This window comes from Pteropus medius, unplaced genomic scaffold, assembly GCF_902729225.1.
Source record: "Pteropus medius unplaced genomic scaffold, Ma_sr-lr_union100, whole genome shotgun sequence".
Classification (NCBI taxonomy): Eukaryota; Metazoa; Chordata; class Mammalia; order Chiroptera; family Pteropodidae; genus Pteropus; species Pteropus medius.
In genome coordinates this window covers 37,936,138-37,951,950 of record NW_024354875.1, presented here as the reverse complement: position 1 = coordinate 37,951,950, position 15,813 = coordinate 37,936,138, and the positions used below count along the sequence as shown (strand labels likewise).

General features: G+C 33.6%; 1 protein-coding gene across 7 annotated transcripts in view; it reads left to right on the top strand.

Annotated features, from left to right (window-relative positions):
- Positions 1-15,813, top strand: part of ZNF385B (zinc finger protein 385B) — a 344,341-nt gene that overhangs the window by 277,616 nt on the left and 50,912 nt on the right. Inside the window, exons 1-2 of one of the 7 annotated variants that reach the window (XM_039855980.1) lie at positions 10,243-10,247; positions 14,585-14,591. The exons of the other annotated variants lie outside the window; for them this stretch is intronic. The gene's annotated coding sequence lies outside the window, so the exon portion shown is untranslated. Of the gene's footprint in view, positions 1-10,242; positions 10,248-14,584; positions 14,592-15,813 lie in introns of those variants that run through there. 7 annotated transcript variants of the gene reach the window in all.

The window sequence follows — 15,813 nt, the reverse complement described above, 5'->3', positions numbered from 1 at the left end:
TTTAGAACATTTTAGTAGAACATGATTATTATCCCTATTGTCTAGAGGAGGAAAGAAAGTTAGTAAAAGAAGAGCTAAGACTTTAATTACAATATTTTAACTTCGTAACTCATTTTCTGGCTCTTCTGTGTCCTTGGCTTTTTTGGTCCATGTCACTTCCTACCTCATTCAATGTGAACAAAGCTCAATCAGAAATCTTTTGTGCTCTTTTCTGGAAATGTGGTAGACAATTTTCAGAAGAATAAGTAAGTGGAAAGAGGAAAAGGATTTTTTGAATGCATAAAATGGACCGCTCTATAAACAATATCTATGAAGCAGAATATATTTTAAAAACAGTTAAAATTTCTTGTTAAAAAATTTTAAAAGTCTATTCTACTCAGTAGTCACTTGTTCTTTGAAAACCAAGGCAAATCCTACTTTAGTCACTTTATTTTTAATCAAGGATCATATTAGTGAACATAAGAAATATATTTTAACTTATAATTATTATTGGTAGAATGAGAACACTGTACTCTGAAACTATTACTGAATGTTTTAGAAGTTTGAAGTTTTGCTACTTTCTTTAAGAGGATTTAAAATATACATGTAAAGTAATGGTTTCCTCTTGTTTTTATATTGGAGTCTGATAATGTTATATCAGAAATATAGGAAGAATGAAACGAGATTCTGTCATATTCCAAAACAGAATAGGTACTTGTTCTATACTAAATTATAAGCAATGAAGAGATGTACCTCAGAACATTCATTTAGTGGCTGTTTTGCCTTCTGCTCCACAACTGACATAATCTTGCTCAGTGTTTACATGTGAAGAATAAACAAAAAATTCAGTACACTGACCAAACAGAGTTGTGAAGAGCCATGCTAGGGAAAATGGAGTTTGAAGCACTGGTAATTTATGATGGGCTGTAAGTCAAAGATGCATGTCTGGATAAAGATGATGTTAACTCAGCACCTCAGCAGTTGTACTTTAAGAGGGGCGGTTTTGATCCACTTACAGGTAAAAGACTGTGCAAACAAAACAAATTTTTAAAGATCTCGACCTTTATATATAAGGCCTAATAAGCTTCTCTGCCTGGCTGCCCACTAATGCTCACTTCCAACCCTGCTACCCTACCTTTAACTATTTGTTGTTCAGGGCTCAACTTAGATATAATCTCTCTCAAAGAAAGTCACTCTTCATGTCTGAATTAAGTGTCCATTCTTTGTATTTCCAAAGTCCTCTCAGACTACCTCCATTATTGTAGTTGTCACAGCATAGTCTACTTACCCCATTACCTATCTTTTTCACTGGAATGTCAGATCCTTTCTTTGAGGACAGGAGTATATTTCATTTATCTTTTTGTGCTTGGTCTCTGACAGGTGCTCAATTACACTGTTTTGAAGGAAGAAAGAAAGAAAGGGAGCGAGGGAGAAAAGGACAAATAAAAAGGACCCCAGTTCCTTGATTTTGAATGTTCATGCTCCCCCATCCAGCAAAGGGAATACCAACATTTCTGAGTTTATTCTAAGTATAAGATGATAGGCCTAGGTGTTTACTTTTATTTTTGTTTTCCTGGGAACTGTTGTTCTTTTTCTTAATATAAGTGCAATAATTAGTTAAAACTTCTCCCCAGCTATAGTTCTGTTTTTTTTTCTGTATAGATAGTGTGGAAACTGCAAGTATCTACTACATTCCTTATCCTAAGCCCTAGTCTTAAGAGCATTTAGTTAAAAAACAAAGTCATTAGTTATTGAATTTTAATGAAAACATGGTGTATGCACTAAAGAGTTCTGGATTTTGGAAAGAAGATAAACAAAATAAATAAAACAAAATTACTCCAGGGCCCAAGAGACGCATAAGAAATAGAATAAATAGACTAGAAAAGGCAAGATAATAAAAACCAAGAAATACAGGCAAAGTGAAAATAGTTACTGAACTTTATAGTGTTCGAGAAAGAATGATTTTTTTGTATGCTAATAGAGCTAATTTCATTATTTTGTGTTTCACTTTAGTTTAAATTTGCCACTTGCTTCATGGTCATCCTTTAATTATTGTACATAATGCTTGAGTAACTTCCAAAATATATACAATTGTTTCTCCTATTAGAATCTACCATTTCCTTTACTGTGGATCCAATTTATGTCTTTGTTCAACTGGGATAATACTTGGTGTTTAATACTTGGTGTTTATCAAATGGGATAATAGTTGATGTTAAAGTCTCCTTAAGAAGATACTTCTTAAGAATGGAATCGTATACTTACTGTAATAGAGAGTATCAACTTAATATAATAAGTGTTGCAGAAGGCACATATACATATATACTGTAAGGACTGAATGTTCATATTCTCCTCTCCAAATTCATAAACAGAAGTCCTAATACCCAGGTGAAGGTATTTAGAGATGGAGCCTTGAGAGATAATTAGGATTAAATGAGGTCATGAGGATGGGGACCTTAAAATGGGATTAGTCCCCTCATAAGAAGAGACCCCAGACAGCTTTCCCTCATTCCACCACATAAGAACTTGGTGAGAAGGCAGCCATTTGAAAGCCTAGTAGAGAGCTCTCGCTAGAACCTGACTGTGCTTGCATCCTAATATTGGACTTCCAGCCTCCAGAACTATAATAAAATAAATTTCTATTATTTAAGCCACCTAGTCTATGGTATTTTGTTATGTCAGCCTAAGCAGACTAAGACATATATGCAGTGTATATATTGTGTGAGATGATAAGTAGGTCGTTTCTTTTTAACAGCTACATATTGAGTATATGCACAGATGTATTTGTTAGACTCTTCATAGCTATAGCTATAATCAAGAGCTGCCTTGAGACCACAGTCACCTGTCAGCTTCTCTGAAGATTGGCAGGTGTTTTCCATGCCTGTTTATTTCAAATATCTTTGTCAGTCCTGTCATGTTTTTGCTATTGCTCCATGAAAACACAAGCACAGTGGAGGTCACTGCTGCTTTATTGCAAGAGGCTCAACAATCTTATTTTTGTGAAAAATAATGTGATTTTTGCTGCCTACCTTAAAATTATTTTTATTGATGTGAACAAATATGTGCGACAGAATAAAGATAATTTTTAAAGTATAAAACCCAAATCATTATATTAGAATCATCCATGACAAGCTGTGATCTATATGTTTACCATTTACTTTATCATTCTGGATTTTTTGAGATTCTGGGTCATTTATAGTTTGATAACATCAATGAACTTTTAAATTTTTCTTTTCTTGCAGTAGAATTAATAATATATTTATCCAGGAGGTGCAAAATTAATAAATTGGGAGTCAATATAACATTTATTTTGCTGCTAATTCATGCTATGTTTCCCATGAAGTGTTCTTGTAGGGAAACCTGAAGTAAGCTAGGACATTTAATTTTGATTTTTTTTCACCTCCCTTTAATACCTTTATCTATTTAGTGAAGTTTTTATTTAAATATTTAGATACATATTTTTGTTTTATTTGATTTTTAATTTAAGTAAAATATTTTATCTCTGCTAATGCACCTCAGATGTGAATTTTTGCCGTTGAGTCTTCTTTTTCACTCTAGTAATGCTATGCTGTCATTAAAAAGTTATATATCCCATATTTTTTAGGATACTAGTGTGTCCAGCTACTTGAAATGACACGTTTATCTCAGTCAAATAAAAAAGCGAATATGGTTGAATTTTTATTTTTCTGATATGCTTAAAATATATTGAAGGGTAGGTAACATTATTTTATATGTTCTAAGGAAATGTATATATGTAAAATATGTCATGTTGAAATTTTCCATGGTTATTCAAATTTACTTTAAATGGAAAGAGGAGAATGGCCTATTATTGCAGTTAAATAAGTCAATAGCAACACTGCCCAGATCATTAGGAAAAAAAAAATAGGCATAGAAAATCTTTGAAATATAGTACAAAACTAACAAAGATTTTGTGTAAATATTTAATTATAGATTCCTGACTATAAGTTTTTACATTTCTATTTTTACATCCCTATTAAAAAGACAGAAAAATTATGCAAACATGTGCACTGAGAGGAAAAAAATACATCTACACTATTGTCTCCCTCTCCCCTTCAAACCCCAAACATTCTTTATATTTAAAAAAATATTTTTTCTTAGGAAAAAAAAAGTACATTTTTATTTTTTTTCCTTGACCAAACTTTATTTTTTATTTTTTATTATTATTTTTATTATGGTGACAATTTTTAACGGGGGAGGTAGTTAGAGTAAAAGATGTCGAATATGTGGTGACAGAAAGAAATCTAACTATGGGCGGTGAATATACAATGCAAAATATATATGACTTACTGTTGAATTGTACACTTGAAACTTACTGGATTTCGTTAAACAAACATCTTTTTTAAATTTAACTCATGTCCATTGCCTTTTTCACGAGTCTTAAGATGTATCTACTAAAGACTTATTCAAATCCCCCTTTTCTTTACTCAATCTTGAAGCATCTTTAGAATTCGTAAATATCATTTATAATGTTTTTATGTATATAATGTGTGGTTATGTATGTTCTCTCTCCCTAATTAAATTATTTGTTCTGGGTGCCTAGGAAAAGACATTCATTCATAACCACTTGCTGAATGTGTACACGAGCCTGTTGGGCTAAAGAGGGGTTATAGTGAATAAGATGGAAGCTGCTCACTGTCTTAGAAGTTACTTCCTCCTCTTCACCATAATATAATAGAAGATTCTGCTCATGGTGAATAATAGCCAATTCAGTTGACTAAAGCTGCCAAGAAACATTAGATTAAGACCTTAACGGCCCTTATGGGATAAGAGAATGTAGGTTTCAGGAGTCTGAGGAAGGGGACATCCGTAGTCCCACAATTCTATGTCCTCTTGCCATGTCCCTTTCATTATCCTAGTCTCAACCTCACACGGCTTTGGGGCTTCATCTTCAGCGCTAGAGTTTCAAGGATTATGTGTACTTGGAGGGTACATCAGATTTTCTGGCAAGACAGATCTTTAGTCTTGGTGCTGTCCCAGGTCAACATTTTTCAAGAGTACAGTCAACTTGGAAAAAGTGGCTATGTCAGGCCCTCTTAAAAAAATTTTATCATATTTTTAAGAGATCTTCAGTTAATTAAAAGATGACAAACCAACAACAATCTTGCTCTTAGGTTCTCTCAGTGAACAAGTTTTTATGTACCTGTGGTAAAGCAGGAAAGCTTAATATAAAAAGTAGCAAAATATTATTGTACAGAACATTCTCTCCAGCTTAGGAAAAGTATTTCTAAGTTGGTTGCTCTATAAACATTAATGGATGGTATTGTTCCCTCAGAAACTTTTATCAAAAGCTTGGGAACACATCTGATAGCACAGACCATTTTCTTTCCCCTCCCTCTGGATTTTTATATTCAGAATTAAGTCTCAAATCTCTTTTGGGGAGGGAAAAACATGTTTTGGAATATTTCAGTGCCTTCACTTTTACAGTTGCCATTGAGAGTGCTAAAGATGAATTGGAGTGCTACTTAGCAATCTGTGAATTTTCAACATTCAAGATTCCAGTAGGAATCTTGGAAAAATACTTTTTTCAAAGACTTAGCTGTCAGTTTAGGTTTTCCTGCTCTCCTTTCTATGTTCTGATGCTTGAAATAAGATGCATAAACATAAATTATATGAATAATACCTTATTTTGTGGAATTCTAATATTAAGGGCTTTAGCATATTTTAAAGACATTCTACAATTAATTCTCTTAATATATCCATATATGAAATAGGCTATATGTATCATTGTTGTCCCTATTTGCAGATCAGAAGATTGAAGAATATAATCTAATCTTCTAATTTCTTTCAGTAGATAGCTCTGCCACAGAAAAGGCAAACAGTTAAATATCACACAAGCAAGAACTGGTCTCTACCCTACCATATCCTAAATTTAAATGTGTGTATTACTCACAGGTTATTCATGTGGGACATATTTTTTTAAGTACCCAGTAAATCTTTGTGGCTCCTAAAGTCAGGTTGAAATACTCTCCTTTGCAGTGTATTCTATTTAGAAGATAGATTTTTCTCGTCAGTCTCATACTTGTTTTCCTTATTGTAAACAGTTTCTAGATCAGAGTGGTATGTAGACAATATATCTTATCTCTTTCACAGGCTTATTATTTAAATAATTAGAGTTATACAGAAGGTCTCCAACAATTAAAAATATGTGTCCGGGTCTAATTTTTTTGTTTTCCTCATGTAGACACCAAACTTCCATAATAGGTAAATGGTTCATTGTCATAATAATATAATCAAACCCCAAAAGTCTCTGTTTCCCAAAATGAGGTAAAGTGATTAGATGCCAAAATGATTACTAATAGCCACTATCACATGACATATACTTAGGTTTCAACTCTTGAAGTACACTCCCCTTTTAAACAAGTTGGTGACATTAATTTATTTCATCACTCATTCATTGGTCATATCCCACCTCCTCCCAACAGCCACTTGGAGTATTCTCTCTCAGAGAAGTAACTCCGATTGACTTGTCCCAAAGTAAGCCTCAGCAGTCCAACCTGACCTTGACTTCGCTTCATGCCACGTGGGAAAGCAGGAACCAGAGTGGAGGGGAGAAGTGGATAGAGCCATCTGCTTCAGTGCATAAGGAAAGAGCACTTAACCAGGAGTCAAAGGACCCATCTCTGGACTCATTTTCTTTGATCTTTAGAAAGCCACTTAACTCTAATTTTTCTCATTTAAAACTAGGATGATAATACCATTTAAAACTAGGATGATATACCGTTACATCTTGAATATTTGAGTGTATTATGTTTATGGAGAATTAAGGCTATAACTGAATATTTAGAAAATTTCTGAAATTTTGTGTCTGAAAAAAACATAATTGTATAACATATCACCACACTATTTTTAATCATTTAAAATACCCGTAGGTATCAAATGAGAAAATATTCATGAAAGAACTCCTAAAACAGCAAACTCTATTCTTATAAATAACATTAAGATTTTATGACTATTTCTATCTCTTTGATCTCTTCTTCTTAATCAATTACTTTAAATAAACCAAGTTATGTTTATCACTGGGACTGCCTGTGTGCATTAGAGCAATCCTAATTAAGGTAGATGCTAAGGATATACATATGGCTAAGACCTGGTTCTTGAATTTAAGAAATATACACTTTAAAGTAGCCATGCCTAGTACTTAGTAGGTGCTCAATTTATGTTAGCTGAATCAGAGAAAAGCAGGGCATACTTAAAGATCAGAATCACCTGACTACCTGAAAGCAATCTTGAGGGGCTGCAACTGAACTTGGAGTGTTGAGGAGAAGGTATATAGAATGGAGGTTCAGAATAACCACAACCAGTTTGGTTGGATTATATTTTCCCTATTTACTTTCAATGATACTTAGACTTTAAAAGCTATGTATGAAGGTATTTTGAACATGAGAGCTGTGTACCTAGGACATGTTGTCAGTGACTCCTAAGACATACTGATGTTTTCTGTTATATTTTTAAAATACTATCAACTTCCAAACATAGAACCGTATTCTCAAACCGTATTCTCAAATCAACATTGGTTAGAATGACAATTTTAGAAGATATTTCAAACTCAGTCACAGTAGTCAATGTATTGAATTATCCTTCGTGTACAGATAATGAAAATTTATTATAAAAATTCTTTTGCCTTGACCGTTTCAGATCTCCCTTTATCCTTCCTCCTCCTTTTTTCCTGAATTTAAATTGTCAATCATACAAGAAGTACCCACTTAACTTGTACCCTGAGCTATGGCATCTAACTGTAAATTTGATGCTTCTCAAAAAAGATTAGTAGTTTTGTATTCTATTTCAAAATATTATATAGACATTAAGGGTATGTACATATGAATGTAAAGTATTTTTCGACAGAATACAGATATCAGCCTAAATAAAACTTTAAAAATTATACAAGCTAAGATATTCATAGCTCCATACCTCCTAGGAAGAGCAGAGAAATATATGTATCTTTAGACTTCTGTGGAGGAAAAAAAGTTTTAAAACAGATACATTTTAAATCAGTTTCTTCATAAAAAACTTTCCAGGAAGACAGCCTGTAGCACATAGCTCTTCACTCCTTGTGCAATCAGACACTCCATTGTCTTTAGAGAGAGAAAGCAGCTGCCTCACAGGCCTGGCCCATTTAAAAGGTGAGTAGCTTCTAAAGAAGCACTGAGACACCCAGATGTGGAGTTCTTTGAAGTTACACTTCTGGGGGACCATCATTTTGTTACAGAGCAAGGGTAATATCAGAATTTCCTGGGAATCAGTCATCATAGGAAATTATCAGCAATTCATAGACTCCTTTTTGCGTTTGCTTCAGCCTCAAGGGTAATCACAAAAGATTATAGTCTCCATTTCAGCCTTCATATCACTGAAATACTCTTCTCTGCTGAGAGCATGATTGATTTCCAGAGGCCAGCTTTTAACCCCAGATTCAGTAGGCCAATCGAACTGAGGTGGTTTGATAACTGCCAACAATTGTTATTATAGTATTGTTCTGTTGTGAGGCAGGAACTTGGTGGTTTATTACTAATTACATGAAATCTTTTAAATTAAAGTGACATCAACTTCTCATGTTGTTAGACATAGGAATTTGTCCCATTTTTGTAAAAGTGTTAGAGGTTGGAGAAGACAGAAAAGTGAATAAAAATGTCAAATGAGCATTTGTGAAGACTTTGAAGCGCCAGTCATAATTCTGAAATTCAGATAGGCAGAATTTCAGTATGGAAAACAGTATAATTCAGAAAAGTTTCTAAAAATTTTCATAAGGAATAGATAGATTATAAATACAAATGACTTTTGCTTCATAATATTAAGTGTCATGAATGTTACTGAAGAATTTTGTGTTATAACAACTTGTAGTTCATATAGGTTTTTCTCCATTGCTTGACTAGGAAATCTTGGCATCATATCCATGGACAAAAAGTAAACAAATTAGATACATTTTTAACTGTACGATTTCATTTACTGTATTGATTTCTCTCTTACATGTGTTGCTCTATTCAGAACATATAGATGCAGAAATAAGTTTTTTGAAATAAATTTGAAATAAATTTGGTGGACTAAGTAGTTTTACCCATAAGAGACTACATTTCCTTACAAATTCAAAAGAAAAGGAAGACATAAAGTTTAAACTACTTTGAGTTTGAGCTATAGCTTCCTTGCAACTGCATAAAAATAATTATAAATCAAATGGATAAATGTTAAATGTCAAGATGTATACCATTAACAGATCCTTATTCAATAAAGCAATTATCACTGCAGACAGCAGAAGAAGGCACTTTATTAAAGCTCTCTATTTTACTTTACAAGTATGACACATTTTGCATAAAATAAATGCAGACTGAGACCAAAATGGTTTTTTGCTGAGAAGAGTTAATATGTACTACGTGCTAATATTTATATGTATATACATATACATCCATACAAAAAGGCAATAGCAAGATGAATATATAACATAAAATATTTTTGATATCACCTGTCTAACAAAACCACTCAGGGGTCACTTTCCTAATTAAAGTCCTAAAATATTAAGTGTGACAGGTGAGCCTGCAAGAAGGAGGAGCACCAGTAGAATCAACATTGGTATAGCCATGCTATCATTTCATGGGGACAGGGGTGGGGAGGCTAGGGGGCAGTGAAAATGCAAGATACCAGTTAAAGATAAATTTCAGATAAATAACAAATCATTTTTAGTATAAGAATATCCTATGCAGTGTTTGGCATATATTTATTCTAAAAAATGATTTTTATTCACAAATCTGACAACATAGCAGGAGATCTGGGTTTTGGTCTTAGCTGAAGAGGCTCAAGTAAGTTATTAAAATTCTCCAAATCTGTTCTCATTTTCAAGTGAGGAAGTTGAACCTAAATCAGCATAGTGGATCTGGGGCCTGAGCTACTTGCTTTAACTGGAACTGTTTTCAGTGTTTTAGTGTAATGAATTATTAGTTAGGATTGTTTTGGTATAAGGTTGAGAGAAGGTATGGGGGCTCAAACTAAAAAAAGAAAAAAAAAACAGTTTGAAAACATAGATGATTCCTGACGTTTTACCACTGCGTAATGAGAATGTGGCATAGGGAATAAGAGCCCAAGATATTTAGGATTGGAGCATTGCAGATTTGTCGCCTTGCATGGAGCCTTGTCAGTCCTCCACTGTCAGGTTTTTTCCTAGTGTAAGAGATGAGTTGTCCTCCATTTGGGGGGGGCGGGGGGGAACCACTTCATTTTAGGTTTGAATTAAGGATACATCCCAAAAGGCCTAGGTTTCCAATTTTGTACTTCTTCCTACAGGTGGAGTTTTCTTTTCATCTTATACCTTTTTAATTTGTGCCACAGACCTGTCCTGCCTCAGCATCAGGATATATCTGATTAGTTACTGAGCAGTCTTTCCAACTTAGCTTTAACAGAATGGTTTTGAAAGAATGTCAGTTAATGCATTTGGCTGTTGATGAAGTGTATTGATTTTTAAATCAAGAAAGCTCATTGTAATATTCTTAGAAAGCTCTTGTAATATTTTCTAGCCTGTTTACCAGAAAACAGGAAAACATATCCTTACTTAAATTTGGAGACTTAGCACCAATAATTTTAAAAAATTACATTCATAAACATCGGCAAGTAGCCTAGTAACTTGTATGCCATTTTTTTTCCTTCTAAAGAATAAAAAATTCTTTTTTAAAAAATATATCTCAAACTTATTTTCAGCAGTGAATTTCATGTTATGGAAATTTAATCTTGGAGATAGTTTTGGGGTTTGTTTTCAAGTCTAGGTGACTAGCTTCTATCTTAGGTATTAGCCTGTCCTTTCAAACTTCGTAATGAATGCCTTGTTTCAATGTACTGTAGAATAATCACTTCTCATGACCTATCCTCAAATGAATCTTATTTAGTATTTTATACATCTTTTGAAAAATGATTCTTCAGTCTATATCCCAGAAATGATTCATTTCTTGTTTTATTTTACCCTGAGGAGGCACAATACTAAATAACATAGGAAGCGTTTGAGTCATTTATTTTAGATTCTCTTGGCAAATCCAGTTCTTGTTCCCTAAACTCTGAATAGTGTACTTTGACTAGCTTTGCTGGTGTTTTTTTTTTGGAGGAGGGTGGTCGGGGGGTGATATAGTTTATTGTCAACTATGTATGCCTTGGGCTGTTTATTTTTCTGAAATATGACTACACCTCATTGATAAATATAAAGTATAAATACTTTAAGGATAGTAACTTTTCCACAGACAAAATAATATTAATAATATTTGTCATAATTTTGTTTCTTCTTCTGTGCTATTAAAATTCATAACAGAGCTAAATTTGCATTAATTCCCTAAAAGATTCTGGGTAGTTTTTATTTTTCTTAAAAATTTTGTAACTTTTTTCATTTTTCCTCAGAAGGGCATTTAACAATTTTATATGAACTTTTTGTTACCTTGTCATTGACAAATGTTATAGCTCTTTCAAATCTGTATATATTCATTGGTCAAGTATTATTTTAGTTTTAGGAACATCAAAAATTGATAATATGAAAACCCTTTCAAGAACTTTCTTTGTATTCTGATGGAAAAATACATCTTTTTCCTAATTCTTTCCAGTCACATCTAAGCATTTACTTATTTAAGAATGAAAAAAGAAAGAAAAGAAAGAAAGGAAGGAAGAAAGGAAGGAAGGAAGGCAAGAAGGAAAAGGAAGGAAGGAAGGAAGGAAGGAAGGAAGGAAGGAAGGAAGGAAGGAAGGAAGGAAGGAAGGAAGGAAGGAAGAAGGAAGGAAGGAAAAGAAAAGAAAAAAGAAAAAGAAAAGAAAGAAAGAAAGAAAGAAAAGCACTGGGTTTTCTTAGGAAACATAATTTAGCAGACTACCTTAGTGCTTTTTACCTACATTGAAAGGAGCAGTTGCAGTTAGGGTTAAGGATACACTGGTCTCCTTTTAATATATCACATTAACGAATTAGATCTTAGATGCATTTTAAAACCTGACTATGGTACATATGTAATTAAATTTCAGTTCTTCAGTTTATATATCTAATGTTGAAATAGGAACGTCAACACTCAAAACATTACTGGATATGTGTGTGTCCATGCAGTGAGGTATGAATGGACCTTCAATTAAGTCTCATAACCATTGCTGACATAAGCTGAAAGTCTTATTTGCTAAACTGAACTTTTGAAGTGCTCTTTGATGTGGCTTCTTAAATTACCCAGCAGCGTAACTACAGCTCTGCTGCATCATTCTTGATCCCTGGCAGCATGGAAAATCACCAGGCATGTGGAGGCAGCCAGGAAAATGGAACATTTTACATTTGTACTGACCATATTTATTACATACAAGAATCTACTGTCAGAGTTAGACATTCAACTTCAGTAAGGTGTACAGGTCTAATCTTATGGCACTTCCCATTAACGAAAGAACTACTGTCTGAAAAAGAACTTAAAAATTATTCTTGCCACTCAGAACGATTTAAAAATAATCTGTCAAAAATGTTAAACTGGTTTTCCACTAAAGAGAGATGGCAAAACCACCCATTCATTTTCTTTTAGCTTTTTGCTTTACCATTTGATTACTCTTAAAAGTTTTAAAAGTGTTAGAAATGAAAAACATTATTTTTTTGTAATATCTTTATAAAAAGCTGTTATATCTTGGACAAGATATGTACTTATTAAAAAAACAAAAGAGATAACTCCCAGTCATTTTGCTATTTGCTAAGCACCAAGCCAATCACATTGTTCGGAAACCCACTAGGCAGGTCTCCAGATGAGACACATCTGGCACTTAGCGCTCATTTATAGAGAAATTCCAAAATGAAGATCTCTTTAGTTTCCTTTTCTCCTTGGGGATATGATGAGAGTGGTGGCTCTGAGATCCAGTTGTTGTCTTGGGACTTTATAGTTGAAGAAAATCTTCTGCAGAGATCTCACTTTGAAAGCTGAAGAGCATGTCCCATTTACTCTACAGTTGTTACAAGCTGTATCATTCCAAATTCTGTATCCACTTCCCTAAATCATGGATAGTGTTCTTATTTTTACATATTTAGTATGATTTACATGTAAAAGTGTCTGAATCACAGTTGTATCAAGACAACCAAAATGTTTTTAGGAGTTATCCATACTAAAATATTGTTTCATTCCCATTCTCCTGTTTTAATTTTTTTCATGGTACTTAAAACACTGAAAATACCTTATTATTTTAGATACATAGGTCTTCCCAACTAAAATGTTGTATTTTTGAAGGCCTTTTCTCCATTGTATATGTCCAGTTCCTAAAACAATACAGGATAGCCATTTAATAAATGTTTGTTAAATGAATCAATTTTCAAGAAAATAAAGTTTTTATGTAAACTGAAAATCATGTATTTATAAATGTGTGGTGTGTTAGAAAGGAACAAAAATTCTCAAGGACAGAAATGTCTAAGTTGATATGAAACAGTTAACCTCTAAAAAGGCTACATCATTTACTATCAGAGTGGTCTAGAAAAAGGACATTATTTTATGGCAGAAACACAAATCTTTTAGCATCCTATCAATGATTCTTTTTATTCTTCCAAAAATAAAACCAAAATGGAATTTCTCAAAAGAGAAAGAGAAAAGAAAGAAAACTATTGGAAATAGATCTTCAAAATAGATCACATAGTATTTTTTTCCTTACTCTAACCATCCTTTTTTATCAATGGAATATAAAATTCCTGTTTGAATGAATCCCAGAGCTTTTCCAAGAGGGCCTGACTATATGGAATTTGAGTCAAATATATCCAGCTTTCTAAATCCATTTAAAACAAAACAAGGGAGAATGGGATAGTCTAATCTGTGCTCTACTCTGATTGGCTGCTTCAAATCTCTGGGCCGACTCCACTACCACTAGGGAATATTAACTACCACTAGGGAGGGATTGGAAAGGCATCCTGGGATCCGACTTAATTTCTGCAGCAATCAGGTACTGTTAATTGTCAGCCAGCTTCAAATATTTAAAAGCTTACTGCATTTTGATAAAATAGTAGTAGTAATAATAATAATAGCTTTATTTGGTCTGAGACTTAGATATAATGTGAAGTATTATTTTAAGTATTTGTTGTGTTATTTTAGCCATTATTCCAGTTATGAATGACTGATTAATTTTCTGGTGGAATAGTGCTATCCTAGTAGAATGGGGGTGCCACTGATTTTGTTTGCAACACACAGCCATTGTGTGGTTTTAGTAATGAGCGGGAGATTCGTGGAGAAGCACCTTTGCAAACATATGGTTCTTGGTTGAATCAACAGCCTATCGAGAGAATGAAACACCATTTGTCTTCTTTTCAGTGGCAATGATGGCATTCAAGCGGACTCCCTGTCAGGGTGCTCTGGGTAGGAAAAGCAGTGTCAGTATGACAAGTCACAGCTTTTACACATTCCAGATACTAAAATTCAGGTCTCACGGTAGCGTGCAATCCCAGTGTAATGTTCCATGTGGCTTATTTTTATTGAGCCTTCTGATTTGAAATCCAAAACAGTACAAAGTTGTGTGGTTGAGCTAATGTTGCCAACAATATGCAATTGTTTATATTTCTTGATCTTTGAGAAAAGAAATTTGTCTTTGTGATAGTTATGTCTGTTTTGTTTTATTTAAATTCTTAAGGATTTGAGAAAAGTAAAACAGTAATATACAGTCATGTGGTCAGAGTATTTAAATATAAAAGGCAAAGCTATTTCTGAAGGAACTTCAGAGAAATATTGCTCTTCAATGACATAGCTATCACTTTTAAATATGTCATTTCATGAATATTTGAAGTTCTAATGAGACCATATATTCTTTTCCATAAATTCAGTATTGAAAAAGAAGGGATGAAAAATAGTCATTCATTTGTACAACTATAATTTGATAATATCACAGTTAAAAGTTTGCCAAACTTCCAGAAAGCCCTAAATCACAAGGGTTTAGTAGTTGATGTCCTCTGTGCAGTAAATCAAGGACAGGTGCAAATGATGACTGTCACCAGCTAAGTTAATCTCTAAGTATTCCCAGAAATTTCTGCGTGTGTGTGTGTGTGTGTGTGTGTGTGTGTGTGTGTGTGTGTGTGTGCGTGTGCGCGTGCATGCGTGCGTGCATGCAAGCCCAACAGTTACAATGGGGAAAGAAGACAGGATAGCTCCAATTTTTATTTATGGCTTTCCTGAAGTTGCACAAGAAGAAATGAGCTTATCTTAATAAGGGCATAAATTGGTCAAAAAGATAAAAACCAAGACTCATTTTTCCAGGAGACTTTTATTTAAGCACCAAGTTTGACATACCTTACAGGCAGCAAAATTCTAGAAACACTCATCCTTTCTTCTCAAACCTCACACTCTATAGCAGTGCCAAACACAATACCGATCACCCCTGATCAGTGTCCCATTAGCAGAAAATAGGGTAGGGAGAGACTCCTGCCTGAATTTCAATCATGGCTTCAGACCTAAAAAATCGAGGGTGACAAGTTATTAAATCTCTCAAAGCCTCAGACTCTTCATTTGCCAAAGGAAGATAATTATGGTATCTGCCTCATGTGATGGTGGAGACTACACAAGATAATTCTTTAGCATAGTTTCTGGCACATAATAAGAGCTCTGTAAATCTAAGTTGCTGTTATTATAATGTTTGTTATTATTACATGGCTAGAAAAGGAATTAAAAGGCAAATATCCCTGGCAGGATAATACATTTACATCACTGTTAATGGAAAGATCCTAGGTGCTTAAAGTTGAGAAAATCAGAAAAGGGGAAAAAGTCCTAAATAAGAATTGGGCAGAGGAGACAGAAATCTATGTGCCTTCTCGTGCGTCATTTTTCTTTTTCTTTCTTTCTTTCTTTCTTTCTTTCTTTCTTTCTTTCTTTCTTTCTTTCT